Source organism: Muntiacus reevesi, chromosome 1 (genome assembly GCF_963930625.1).
Source record: "Muntiacus reevesi chromosome 1, mMunRee1.1, whole genome shotgun sequence".
Lineage (NCBI taxonomy): Eukaryota > Metazoa > Chordata > Mammalia > Artiodactyla > Cervidae > Muntiacus > Muntiacus reevesi.
Genome location: NC_089249.1, coordinates 233,244,299 through 233,257,843, shown reverse-complemented (window position 1 = coordinate 233,257,843; position 13,545 = coordinate 233,244,299). Strand labels below are relative to the sequence as shown.

Genomic DNA, 13,545 nt, shown 5'->3' with positions numbered 1-13,545 from the left:
CTAACAGTTGCTTCCTGACCTGCATACAGGTTTCTTAAGAGGCAGGTCAGGTGATCTGGTATCCCCATCTCTTTCCGAATTTTCCACAGTTTATTGTGATCCACCCAGTCAAAGGCTTTGGCATAGTCAATAAATCAGAAATAGATGTTTTTCTGAACTCTCTTGCTTTTTTGATGATCCAGCAAATGTTGGCAATTTGATCTCTGGTTCCTCTGCCTTTTCTAAAACCAGCTTGAATATCTGGAAGTTCATGGTTCAGGTATTGCTAAAGCCTGACTTGGAGAATTTTGAGCATTACTTTACTAGCATGTGAGATGACTGCAATTGTGCAGAAGGAACATTAAGTAACTTATATAATAACTCATAAGTAGTGGAGTCAGATGGAGAAGGAAATGGCAACCCACTCCAGTGTTCTTGCCTGGAGAATCCCAGGGATGGGGTCGCACAGAGTCGGACACAACTAAAGTGACTTAGCAGCAGTAGCAGTGGAGTCAGAACTGAACCCAGATCAAAGATTGGGTTCTCTAAGCTTATATTTGTCTCTATCGCTAAGCCATACTCTTCTCCCATCCATCTGTCATCATATAGATGACTTAATTGGATAGAGGGCATATAATCTGGCTTATAAATGTGGCAAAAACACCACACTTGTCATTTGTCTTCATGCAGGAATAACAGCCACTGTTTACCTGGCTACCAAAGGGGAGGTAGAGAAAGAGAGACCAAGTAAACCTCTTCCTGCCACAAATGCTATTTTGAGATAATCAATCACAGCAGCAAAGCCTCTTCTGAAACCAATGAACAGTTAATGGTGCCAGCGTCCAATTGGCAGAAGAAAAAGAACAGCCTTGCATGCTGCATGTGCCAGGAGACTGGCTTGTACATAAGCAACCTGTCCTGCTCTTCCAAAAACTGCATATGAGACAAATCATCTGCTCCTCTTCATTTCTGTGAGTTATTTCTGAGATGCTGGAAGGTTATCCAGGACAGACTGCAAGAGCCATGTCTGATGTCTCAATGCTGCTCTCTGGACCTAACACAGTCCCCCAGATAGAGGTACTTTGCAAATATTTGGTAAAGGAAGAACAGAGGAGTCAGATATGCTTGAGTCCAGACACCAGTTCTATCATCTATCAGCTGTGTTAACTTGAGTGATTCAAGTTACTTTACTTTTCTGAGCTTGTGTCCACATCTGTGAGATACAGATGTAAAATGATTGTCTTATGGAGCCTTCTAGAACTCAGCAAGGTGTGCTGCACAGAAGTTATTTCTTACTAAGTGGCCATGGACAAATGGTTGGATGGATGGTAAAAGTACACTAAACACATCTTTGTTGCCCAAGAGTGATGCTACTATTGCAAGCAACCATCTGTCTGCAACTGCCCAGAAAGCCCCTTTCCAATGCTGGCAGTAGACTCAAGACGGCCACAGATTACCCAGGGAGCACCAGCTGGTCAGAGTTCTGTGGGAAAATTGGCATGATTTTACCTCATTTTCACAAGCATTGCTTCGTGAGTCCGCTGTTGTGTCCATGCATTCTGCATGTGTTTCAGTGGAACATAAAGAAACATAATCTCACAGCACAAAGAATTACGGTGACGATGTTAGTTTGCAGTGTTTGCCTCTGCTCTGGGCATACTCTCAGTTCTTTTGCTTCTTATCAATATTGCTGTTAAAAATACCATATGATTGGTGCTATCACCCCCATTATGACATGAAAATCAATGTATGATAGAAGAGCTTAACTGAACACCACCCTTGGCAGGAGTGTGACGTACAGGTCGGAGCAGCAGTCGGAGCCCAGGCTGCCATTTCCCGTCCTGGCCAAGGCATTCTGCCTCTCTGAGCTTGAGCTCCTTCACCTTTAGAAGGAGAGATTCACACGTGATGTTTACTTTGACCTACCAGGTCTCTTGAACTGTGGTGTTGGAGAAGACTCTTGAGAGTCCCTTGGACTGCAAGGAGATCCAACCAGTCCATCCTAAAGGAGATCAGTCCTGAATATTCATTGGAAGGACTGATGCTGAAGCTGAAACTCCAATACTTTGGCCACCTGATGTGAAAAACTGTTCATTTGAAAAGACCCTGATGCTGGGAATGATTGAAGGCAGGAAGAGAAGGGGACGACAGAGGATGAAATGGCTGGATGGAATCACCGACTCAATGGACATGAGTTTGAGTAAGCTTCAGGAGTTGGCGATGGGCAGGGAGGCCTGGTGTGCCGCAGTCCATGGACACAACTGAGTAAATCAGACAGGACTGAGCAACTGAACTGAACTGAACCAGGTCTCATGATGTGGTTCCTGCCTACCTTTCCAAACTTTGGCTAGCCACTCTTCTCTTACTGTGCCTCAAACACACTGATCTCAGACATAGTTTTTTCCATAGCTCATGGCCTTTGTGCTGGTTGTTCCTTCCACCTGGAGAAACTCATCCCACAAATCTTCATGCTACTGGCTCCTTCTCTTCAACAGGTCTCAGCTCAAATGTCTCCACCTAGATAAGTCTCTTCCAATTGTCCAATCTAAAGCTGTCATCCAGTTACCATCATATGATCTTGTTTCATTTTCTTCATTATATTTATGAATAGCTAATATTTTCTTCATACTTATTTGTCCTTTCTTTACATAGTAAGATCCACCTAGGTAGGGGCCTTATCTGCCTTGTCCAGCATTGAACACCCAGCACTTAAAACAATGCCTTGCCACATACAGGGTGTTGAATGAATGATTTCCAAGGTTCCCTTAATGTGTAATGTTCCAGATCATATTATAATCTACTGCTATTCATCTCACATTGCTAGTCCAAGTAGTAAAAGGAGACAAGTGTGCTGGTGTGTTACACAAGGGTTCATGTGATGGCACTTTCCCTGCAGCTGTGCCTCAGACAAGAGGATCTGATACAAGCACTGTGCTTTGGAAGTCTACCTGACTGGCAGATAGAGAGTTCTAGCTGGCCACCTCCTTCCTCCCTCTTAGGCTTTAGATCACTTCCTTGTTCAACGTGAGTCAACTCTGTGAGCACCTCTCAGTCCCTCCCCACTGCTCTTCTTTCTTCACTGCAAGGCCCATCCAATAGGCACCTACCCCCAAGAATTCTATTCTAATCTAGCTAACCTACCTTCTCCTTGAAGTAGAGCTGAGAGAAACTCTTCTTGCAAAAGCCGAGGGTGAAATTGCATCATGCACAGAAAACAATCACAGCATTTAAAAAGTAAAGACGATGAAAATGAAGAGACACTGAGGTCATCGCTAGGTCTAGTTTATGGCCTTATGAATGGGGAAAATGGGAGCAGTACAAGTGAAAGGAAAAGGATATGGACTCACATGTACAGACCCTCATGTACAGACTCACATGTACATCCCCCATTCCTTAGTTCCTGTCTACTACTAGGTGTAGAATTTATCTTAGATCTTTTCTCATGTGGAGATTTAGAAAATATGCACCTGTAGTACACTCCTGGTACTAGAATCAAGGCAGAGGATGAGAAAACAAAATGAATATAAGAATGTCATAATAATTGTTGCTATATTCATGAGAAACTCATTTCTATATATGAAATATATATATTTTTGAAGTATATATTGTTTGCTCATCTGATTTATCAATCAGACTAGTGAAGATTACAATGAATGCATTTCATGGACTGGACTGGTTATCAATGAAATATATCTTTGATAAAAGTTCTAGTATGAGGCATATTTCCATACATTTTCATTATCTATTCAAATGATTGCACTTCAACAGAAGGACCCTAGTAATTGACATGGCAGCCCCCAAACGATAAAACATTACCACTTTGCTCACTGAAAACTGATTCTATTTAGAAAAGGATCGGAAAGAACACATTACAAGTCAGAGAAGCCTAGTTACTGTCTATTTTTTTAAAAAGTAATGTCCTGCTTTTGCACTAATACTAGATTCTGCGAAAAAGAAAAAAGTATAGGAGAAAAAAATTCCCAGTTAATGGTGAGCTGCTTATAACTGAGGGAATGGAGAAAATAGCAATGACTTAGATAACTTCAGGGCACAACATAATTTTATGTGAATCATCTTCTGAGTTAGATAACTCTGATAAAACAGCACATCTAGGTCGTGAGTGTCCCTAAGGCTCAGTATGCACAGCACCGGTATCGCTTTAATCTTCAGATTCCCCCCAGCACCAGGCATCACGCTCCACACATAGTAGGAGTTCAGTCAATGCTGCCTCAAGAGAATACAAATCAGTGCCTGCTCCTCTTCATCAGCAGACTTGCTGCCATTTCTCCCTCACACCTACAGTAGAGATACACACTGAGGACTTTAAATCACAGGAACCAATGGGGAATCTCATATTTCACTCTTGCAGCAAAGGTTTTTTTAAAGAGGTACGGTATCTAGGACACAAAGGCAAGGGATTACTGAAATACAACAACAAAAACAGTATGTTTTTTATTGCAGGCTTTGCTTGAAATCTTGAACAAATGAAAATGTTTTGAAAAAACAGTACAAGCACACAGCTAAAACAAGAAAATCTGTATTAGAGTCTCATTCTGGGGTGAATCTATATAAACATGGGCATAATGTGTGTAGTTATGTGTGTGTGTGTGATGTATTCAAAAGTATTTATATCAGTAGATTATTTGTATTAACTACTCTAAATCTTTTTATAGAAGAAGGCATTTTCACATCTAGTCAAACTTGAAAACTTGTGAACACATTTTAAAAACAACTTGAAGATATAAGATAACTAATATTTTTAGAGCTCATCCTGAAAGGACTTAATGGAGAATCAACCATGAAGTAAAGAAAATTCTCTCTTTTCTCTTAACAATCTGCCTGGTACTCTGGCTATGTAAGTTAGCATGAGCTCAAAATCATGTTGGGCTAAAATAAATCATATTGGACATAAACATGAGAAGATTGAGGAAAAACAGGATTTAATAAAAATGTTAAAGTGCATATAATAATAATGGGTACAGGCAGCTCTTTTCTTTACTAATATGTTATCTCTATTTCAATCTATATATGAAATATAATAGAAATACATTATCTAATACTTTGTAAAACTACCAATTAGCAAAATAACTAGTCATTGCTGTAAAATGAAAAGCTGAGCAAAATACAGTTGATGGGTTTTGCTGTGGGATTTCCATTTCAAGCAAGACAACCAGTCAGTAAGTTCACCACACAGTTCTTTGGATTTGGGTATTAAGAGTACAAAATAATCAAAACCATGGTTTCATGGTTCAGCTATTTTGATTACTTTTTCATCAAACGAGCTCACCTACACAGTTTTGTAACCAGTTGCTAGAATGAGCACTGGGCTTGAAGGTCTTATGTAACATGTTCTGTCCACATAGTCATTTTACTCTTTTGAATCATCTCAAAGGGAATCCAAAACACATTCTCGCTCCTATCATGGAGATTCTTTCTTGTAGATTATTTTGTCTGTGTTTTTATTTCCATCATTTCCAAAATAACATAAGACAAATACTTCTATAAAGTGAATCCAACAATGCTACAAATAAAAGTACATAAATAATAAACAAGGTACTTGACTGAAAAATGTTAGAAGTCAGTTTCCATCTCAAAAATTGGAAAGTAGGCTGATTTTCTCTGACACACAGGATCATCGATCAGCATGAAACCTATATTGAGCCTGTTTGAAAGAAACAGAGCAATGGTCGGATTTTTTGCTTTGCAATGTTAGGTTTGATCAGAAGACCTGATGTGGATCTGAGAGGTGATTAAAATATATTACTTGGGCAAGTCATCAATAAACAATCTCAGAAAACTTGTATCTCTTTAACGGTGCCTCTGGCCCTCAACTATCAATTATGTGAAAAAATATCAGTTAATTTTTAATTTAACCCACAAATAGCTTCACTGCATTTCTTCTAAATCAAGATCTAGGTATGTCATCTGAATTTTATTTAACTGTCTAAACACAAATGTCGTTGGATGTAAATCATGAATTTTGGCCAAGCGTGTCAGGTGATAAGTTATCTTTGTTTAGTTGCTAAGTTGTATCAGACTCTTCTGCGACACCATGGACTGTAACCCACCAGGCGCCTCTGTCCATGAGACTTCCTAGGCAAGAATACTGGAGTAGGTTGCCATTTCCTTCTCCAGGGTATCTTCCTGACCCAGGGATTGAACCACGTCTCCTGTATTGGCAGGCGGATTCTTTACCACTGAGCCACCAGGGAAGCCCCAGGTGATAAGTATCAGGCCAAAATAAGGAACTGAATTAAATTGTGTGTTTGCAAAAGATATGGCTAAGACCTGCCTTATAACTCTTGGACTACTGACTTCCATCAGGGGAACAAAAGGATTGAGAGCTAAAAAATATAGAGGGGACTTATACAGGGATTTATTGGATTGAGCAACTGCCGCGTGGCTACCTCCTTCCCTGAAAGGTAAGGGAAGAGTAGGGTTGCTTCAAGGAGACCACCTAGAGATCTTAAACTCCTGGAGTTTGAGAGGCAAAGGGGGCTGGGGTCCAACTTTCCATTACCTCCTCCTATTTCCTTCCCCTTCTTCTCCCCTCCTCCATCCTCAGAAATTTAGAACAAGGGTCAGCAAATAGTTTTTGCAAAGAGACTGCAAATGTTTTAGGCTTTGAGATTCATGTAACCTGCATCATGTTGTAGTGCAAAGCAACCATAGACTATACAGAAAACAAATGGATATGGCTGTGTTCCAATAAAACTTTACCTAAGGAAAAAAAAGGAAGCGGCAGGCCAGAACTGGCTCATGGACCAGAGTTTTCAGGTACCTGGTCTAGATGCTAACAGACATCTTGGGTAGCAGAGCCTAGAGTAGTCAGTCTCTACATTGTAGTCAGTCTACTTGACCACAGCTATTGGGCAAAGATGCTTGAGGGTTCCCCACAGTCCAGATTAGGACCATATTGGGAAGAGAAAGCCATCCTAGAACTGTTTGATTTCTGCCCAGATAGACTACCCAGAAGGGCACTAAGACTCCACCAGGGGGAATACCAGGAAGGGTGATGTCAGAAAGTAAGGATGGACTTACTTTCCAGGGAATGGAAGGACTGAGTAAGGAGGAAGGTGTGAGCGAGGAAGAACAAAGAGGCCTGTGATAGGTCCCTCTGTAGCCAGTCCAGCTGGGGTGAAAGGAGGACTGCACTGAGGCTTATTTCCCCTTAAAGTGTCCATGAGACTTTGATCGCCTCAGATGCCTGGAGAGGGCCTCCAGGAGCTTTCTGCTCAGGGCAGGGAAGACCCTCTTTCACTGAATAAAATTTAAAGGAAGCTTGAAAAATGAAAATCGACTTGCTTTTTTATTACATTCCATGTTATTTGATCCAATATTCAGCTCCAGAAATATCCTCTCCCCATCCCATGCATGAAACATAGATAATTGAAGCAAATATTAGGGTTTTCAACTCAAATAATATTCCCATACCCACTTCAGTTTAAATCAGTGGTTCTCAAACTTTTACAAACATCAGAATCACTTGGGGGCGGGGGTGTGGGTGTTCTTAAAAACACAGATTTCTAGGCCCAGCCCCAGATAATCTGGCTCAGTAAGTCTGGGGTGGGCCTGAGAACAAGCATTTCTAAAAAATTCCCAGGTGATGCTGATGTTTCTGGTCCAGGACCACACTTCAAGGACCAGTGGTTCAAGCCAGGCCTTGCTTCCAGCTGTGAGTTGTCATCTCATCAAGAATAGGAGGTTCTAGTGTTGGCATGCTTTACTTGTTCACATGGGTCATAGTCACTCCCTTTCAGTGTTCAGAGAACAGCTATAGCTAGAAGTGATTCACTTACGTTACCAACACCATCCATCTCTTCTGTTACCATGGGTAACTTTTCTCAAGGAACTTGGATTTTCCGGCCTTGCCTCTTCTTTGCTCACATATAACATGAAGGTAGTTACCTACCAACAGCAAACATTTTACATAATGTCACCAATCTATCCAGTGCAAAAAAAGGATATTGAAGGGAGTTTACTGACATATTGTCTGACATTGTCATGATCCATGAGTGGCAGAAAATAGACACCCAGTGAGTAGGCAGATTTCCATCTGGCAAGTAGATGGCTGTAATGAGCACCAATGTGAAATGACTGATAGTAATAGAAACTAGAAAGTCGATGGGAAAATTAGCTTTCCTTATTTCACATCTGCACGACAGGGGGAGCTGCCAATCACAGTCTCCAGAGAGAGAGAGGCTTATCTGGGTTCTCAATCACGTGCAAAGCCATGTTCTCCTAAGTTTAAAAAAAAATCATGAGGGAAAAAAATAGAATCAGTCTGTTAGAGAGCTTTAAACAAATGTGGGACTGTGAAACAAGCTGTCGCAAATTGGCACAGAGAATGCAGAAAATCAATGTGAAATGAAAGCTGCCTCTCCCAACAAAATAAAGCAGGCAATTAACCCTTCCTATTCCTGCTGCAGCCTCCAAGCCATTTAAACTGCAGAATGCAGGTTGCTAGGGAATGGGCTGATGCTTTAAATATATAGCCTACTCTATCCAATAGCATGGGTGGGTATGTGGGTGAGAAATAGGCATGCAGGTGGCAAGGAAGAATCAAGTTGGCTTTTATATATACATACCTAAAAACACCTATATATATAGATATATTTTATAGTTATATTTTATACACACAAATACACACATAAGTGTATGTATATATGTACATACATGCATATGCATGTGTATACACACATTAAATAATCACATGAGACTAAGAATAGATACATGAATTCCCAAAATTATATGTGTTTCCTAGGTCTAGCAGGAATGATACAGGAGTAGAAAAGCATCTCACAAGAGTCTTAATAATATTCACCTAGAGAAATATACAAATTCACTACTTTAAAAAACAAATTAGGGAATATAATAACTCTAATATCCAGAAGGAGAAGGGGACGACAGAGGATGAGATGGCTGGATGGCATCACTGACTCAATAGACAAGAGTTTGGGTAAACTCTGGGAGTTGGTGATGGACAGGGAGGCCTGGCGTGCTGTGGTTCATGGGGTCGCAAAGAGTTGGACCCGAGTGAGTGACTGAACTGAACTGAATCTCTTGTATGCTTTGCTGTTCAACTCTCTGTTTTGAATGATATATAAATGATGGTGCATAAAAGAAGGTAACTAAAGCAGTTACAAAAGTCTTGGAAATGTAGTTCTTCAAAGGCTAGGATATTGATATAGTTCACTAATTAATATTATAAGAATATTGCTCTAAATCAGAATATGAAGCAAATACTAAAAAATGAGCTATAACTCTGAGAACAGAATTCAAAAGGGTCATTCATTACAGTATTAAAGTATTTGTAAAAATGCAAAGTTTATTTGAACACAAATTAGTATGTTTATGTGTAAGGATAGGACCAGTCAGGACACTTTCTGTTGCAGTAACAAACAACCCCCAAATCTCAGGGGCTGCACCTCACAAAGATGTACTCTTTTCTCATGCTATATCCGATGTTCCTCAATAGAGGACTCAGTTACCCTTGGTTAGTCACTCAGGGACCCAGGTGGATAGAAGCTCCTCTTGGACATGTGTTTATAGGAACACAAGGTGGAAGAAAGTGAATATCAAAAATCACACATTTGTTCTCAAATTTTCTGTCCAGAAGTGACAAGTCACTTCTTAGTCTCACTGACCAAAGTAAGCTTTAAGAAGTTCATAACCTAACTTTAAAAGGAGTTGAGGAATGAAATCTTACTGGGTTCTCAGAAAAAGTAGAGCCAGGAAAACATGGTAAACAGCACCGAGAGCAACCGCAATCATCTCCATTTCCTGCCCGCCTGGATACTGCAATAAACTCTTCGCCAGGCTACCTGTTTCCGTGTAGATTCACCTCTAATCTATTCACACTGCATCCAGAGGGTGAAGGATTTAAAAACAAACATAAATCTAGTAGCCCTTTCAGTCTCATGCTTCAATACCCTTTAGTGGCTTGCAGTGAACTTATATAAGGTTGAGCATCTCAACCTTGCGTTACAAGGTTTTGCATGATCTAACTCCTACCCACATACATGAGCTTACCCTCTTATCCACTATTTGACCCAGTCAAAGCACTTTCACCACCCACCTCACTCATAGCCACCTCGGTTTTCTTCAAGTTTTCTGAGGTTATGACGTTTGGTCTATGTGCTATTCCCTTTGCATCCTTCCTCCATTCCTGACTTGGCTTTACTCCTGTTCATTTCTCCTTCAGCATCAAGCTTTACTCTTCATCCCCTCTCTCTCACAGACCTTGTAGCTTTCACTTTGTAGCAACTCACCAGATTTTAATTAGAAACTTATGATTATATAGTTATGTATGTGTTTATTTAATGTCTTCCTCTGTCTATAAATTCCTTAAAGGAAAAGATGTCATTTTGTTTTCACCATCTATACACAGCACTTAGTATACTACTTGCTGTTCACTAGGTACTCGACTACCACATGAATAAGTAAATTCCCCACCTCATTCAACCTCTAATGACTAATAAAGATCAACAAACCAGTTGAAATGTAGCTGAAGGCTTACAGTTAAAAATGTAGCTGTGATTAAACATGAAAAGCCAAATATCAGAATTGAACATGCCTTTATGTCTTTGTCTATAATTCAGAGTTTGTGAAGGAGATGCTTATCCACTCTGACAAACAATCCTTCAGCTCCACAGTTACACAGAGTCACTGTTTTACACTAAGGACATAGAAGCTGGAAGAAATGAGGAGACTCGCCAAGTATCCTACTGCTAGTAAGATGCAGAGTGAGAAGGTGAATAAGAGACTTCTGACCGTACATCTGCTTCATTTTCCAGACACCATCCTGTCTCTCAATTCAAGAAGTTCAACCTTGGGAGTATACATGTGGGGACAGTGTTAATGAAAGGAAAATTATTAATATAACACCTGGGTCGGTTTCTGAATAGATATGCAGAGGATGACCTTCAGTCTCACTATGCATTTCAGAATCTCTGCCCAAAGGAATTGCTTGGGCAAATGAAGAACTTCATCAAGGGTTCAGCTTTATAAATACATTTCCTCCTGATATCTCTAAGGACCCTGAAGCAGCCAAGGAATGTTTCTAAAAAGTCTTTTAAATTTGCCTGTGGTATTCAGTAGGGTTTACCTACTAAGCTATGACCACATTTATTCACAAATTATATTTTGGGCACCTACTGTATCCCAGAGGTTGTACATTACACAATACACCAGGTTAGCTAGGAATAGAATCAGGAGGCTTATGTTCTAAAGAGAGTAAGGATACTTGGACTGCAAGGAGATCAAACCAGTCTATCCTAAAGGAAATCAATCCTGAATATTCACTGGAAGGACCGATACTGAAGTTGAAGTGCCAAAGTTTGGCCACCTGATGTGAAGTGCCCACTCATTAGAAAAGACCCTGATGCTGGGGTAAAAATGAAGGCAGGAGGAGAAGGGGATGACAGATGACTGGGTGGTTGCATGACATCACCAACTCAATGGACATGATTTTGAGCAAACTCCGGGAGATGGTGAAGTACAGGGAAGCCTGGTATGCTGCAGTCCATGGGGTCGCAAAGAGTCGGACATGACTGAGTGACTAAAAACAAACGCATTATAGGAGAAGAGCAGGGTGGGTCTGAGTGGAATCTCATGGGAAAAGATGGAAGAAGAAAATGAGCAGTAATTTTTGAGGGTAGGGGCTAAGAGGAAGCTCATGAAGGAACCAGTCACCCTGGAACAAAAGGAGAGAAAGGAGAGCAGAAAGAGAAGAGAGAACTAGAACACAGAAGACAAATGTCACAATTATGTCCTAGATGTCACTAACCGAGTAAACTCTGGTTTGAGAAGAATGCTCTTATGACCTGTTTGAGCTTACCTGATGAGTTTATTTAATAATTTAATGACAGAATTTTTAGACGCTGCAGAATGAGCTTCACTTCCAACCCTAATGTACAGACCCTCCCAACACTAGTTGGAGCTAGGCTCTCTTTTCCTCTTTTCCTCTCCTCAAAGGTTCCATCTTTAACTTTTTCCTTTTTCTTTTGAACATGTCACCAGTTCCGTTTCCTGCCACACGGTGTCCCCAGTGCATCCTTCTCCTTGTTCCCCAAAAGGAGGTTCAATAATCAGTATCAGATAGTGATGCATTAGAAATGAGGAAATCCACCTGACTGGGAAGATACCCATCACACACAGAAGGAGGTACTAAGTAGTTAGATTGGCTATAATTCCATTCACATCCATATAAAAGAACTCTATAAAATATTAAATGTGTGTAGCCACTTGCTTCAGAGATAAATGATAAGACTCATTAGTCTAGTCTTGACAAAAGAATTTTTTAAATATGAGATTAGGTAATGAATATCCCTAAGAGGTTCTGTAGAAGATGGTTCATATTCACAGATACTCTACATGCTGGAATCCAATTTTAATTAGGTCATCACTCCATCAATAACCAAGAGCTTTGGAAGAAACAGAAACTAACTTTTCTTTCTGCCAAGCAGGGTAAGGATGAAATCACTTCTGAACTTAAACCTTTTATAACCAGGAGAAAGGGAAGCTTGATGCAATCAAGAGAATTTTTATAACCATGTCTGTTCATCACAGAGGGCTTCCCGGATAGCTCAGTTGGTAAAGAATCTGCCTGTGATACAGGAGACCCTGGTTCGATTCCTGGGTTGGGAAGATCCCCTGGAGAAGGGAAAGGCTACCCACTCCAGTATTCTGGCCTGGAAAATTCCATGGACTATATAGACCATGGGGTCACAAAGAGTCAGACACAACTGAGTGACTTTCTGTGAGTGACTGATAATGCAGGAAACCCAGGTTCAATCCCTGGATCAGGAAGATCCCCTGGAGAAGGGAATGGCAACCCACTCCAGTATTCTTGCCTGGAAAAACCCAAGGACAGAGGAGCCTGGTGGGCTACAGTCCATGGGTTTGCAAAGAGTCAGACTTGACTGAGGGACTAACACTTTCCTTCTTTCACTCATACATCACACTCTGTATATACTTCTTATGTACTGGCTGTTCCTCACTCACTGATTTCTGCCCTTGGCAACCATTTGTTTCTAATAACTTGCTTGCAGAGCAGATATGTCCATTTACTCTGGGAAGCGCTTAGTCTGCTGCAATAGGCAGATCCAGAGGCAGTATGCCTGTTGGGAAGGTGGGAAGGAAGCTACCCGCAGAGGCTAACTTCCCATAGCTCTAAGAGGTCCTCCATGCCCACCTGTACAGAATACCTACTAGCATCTATCATTCTACATCACTCTTACCTAGGTTTCTTTATCCCTAGAACACCTGAAATCCCTCAATACTCATATGTAAACACACCTACTCACACACATATAGGTGCACATACCCTTATCTGTTTTATTTACCAGAATGAAAATTTCATGAGAACAACAAGAAAATTTCATGTTCACACAAGTGACCTTGTCTGGTCACTGTGTCTTGAATAGTGCACCCTCAAATACTGTAGATATTCAATAATTATTTACTGAATGAATAAATATTTTCCCCATGTTTCTGCCTCTCAGAGAGGATGGGAAGAAGAAATGGAGTAACGGGCTAAATAAATGACTGAGAAACAATTCCATT

At 40.6% G+C, this 13,545-nt stretch overlaps 1 protein-coding gene across 1 annotated transcript in view; it reads right to left on the bottom strand.

Moving 5' to 3' along the window:
* Positions 1 to 13,545, bottom strand: part of KCTD16 (potassium channel tetramerization domain containing 16) — a 287,611-nt gene that overhangs the window by 73,841 nt on the left and 200,225 nt on the right. The gene's annotated exons all lie outside the window — the stretch shown is intronic.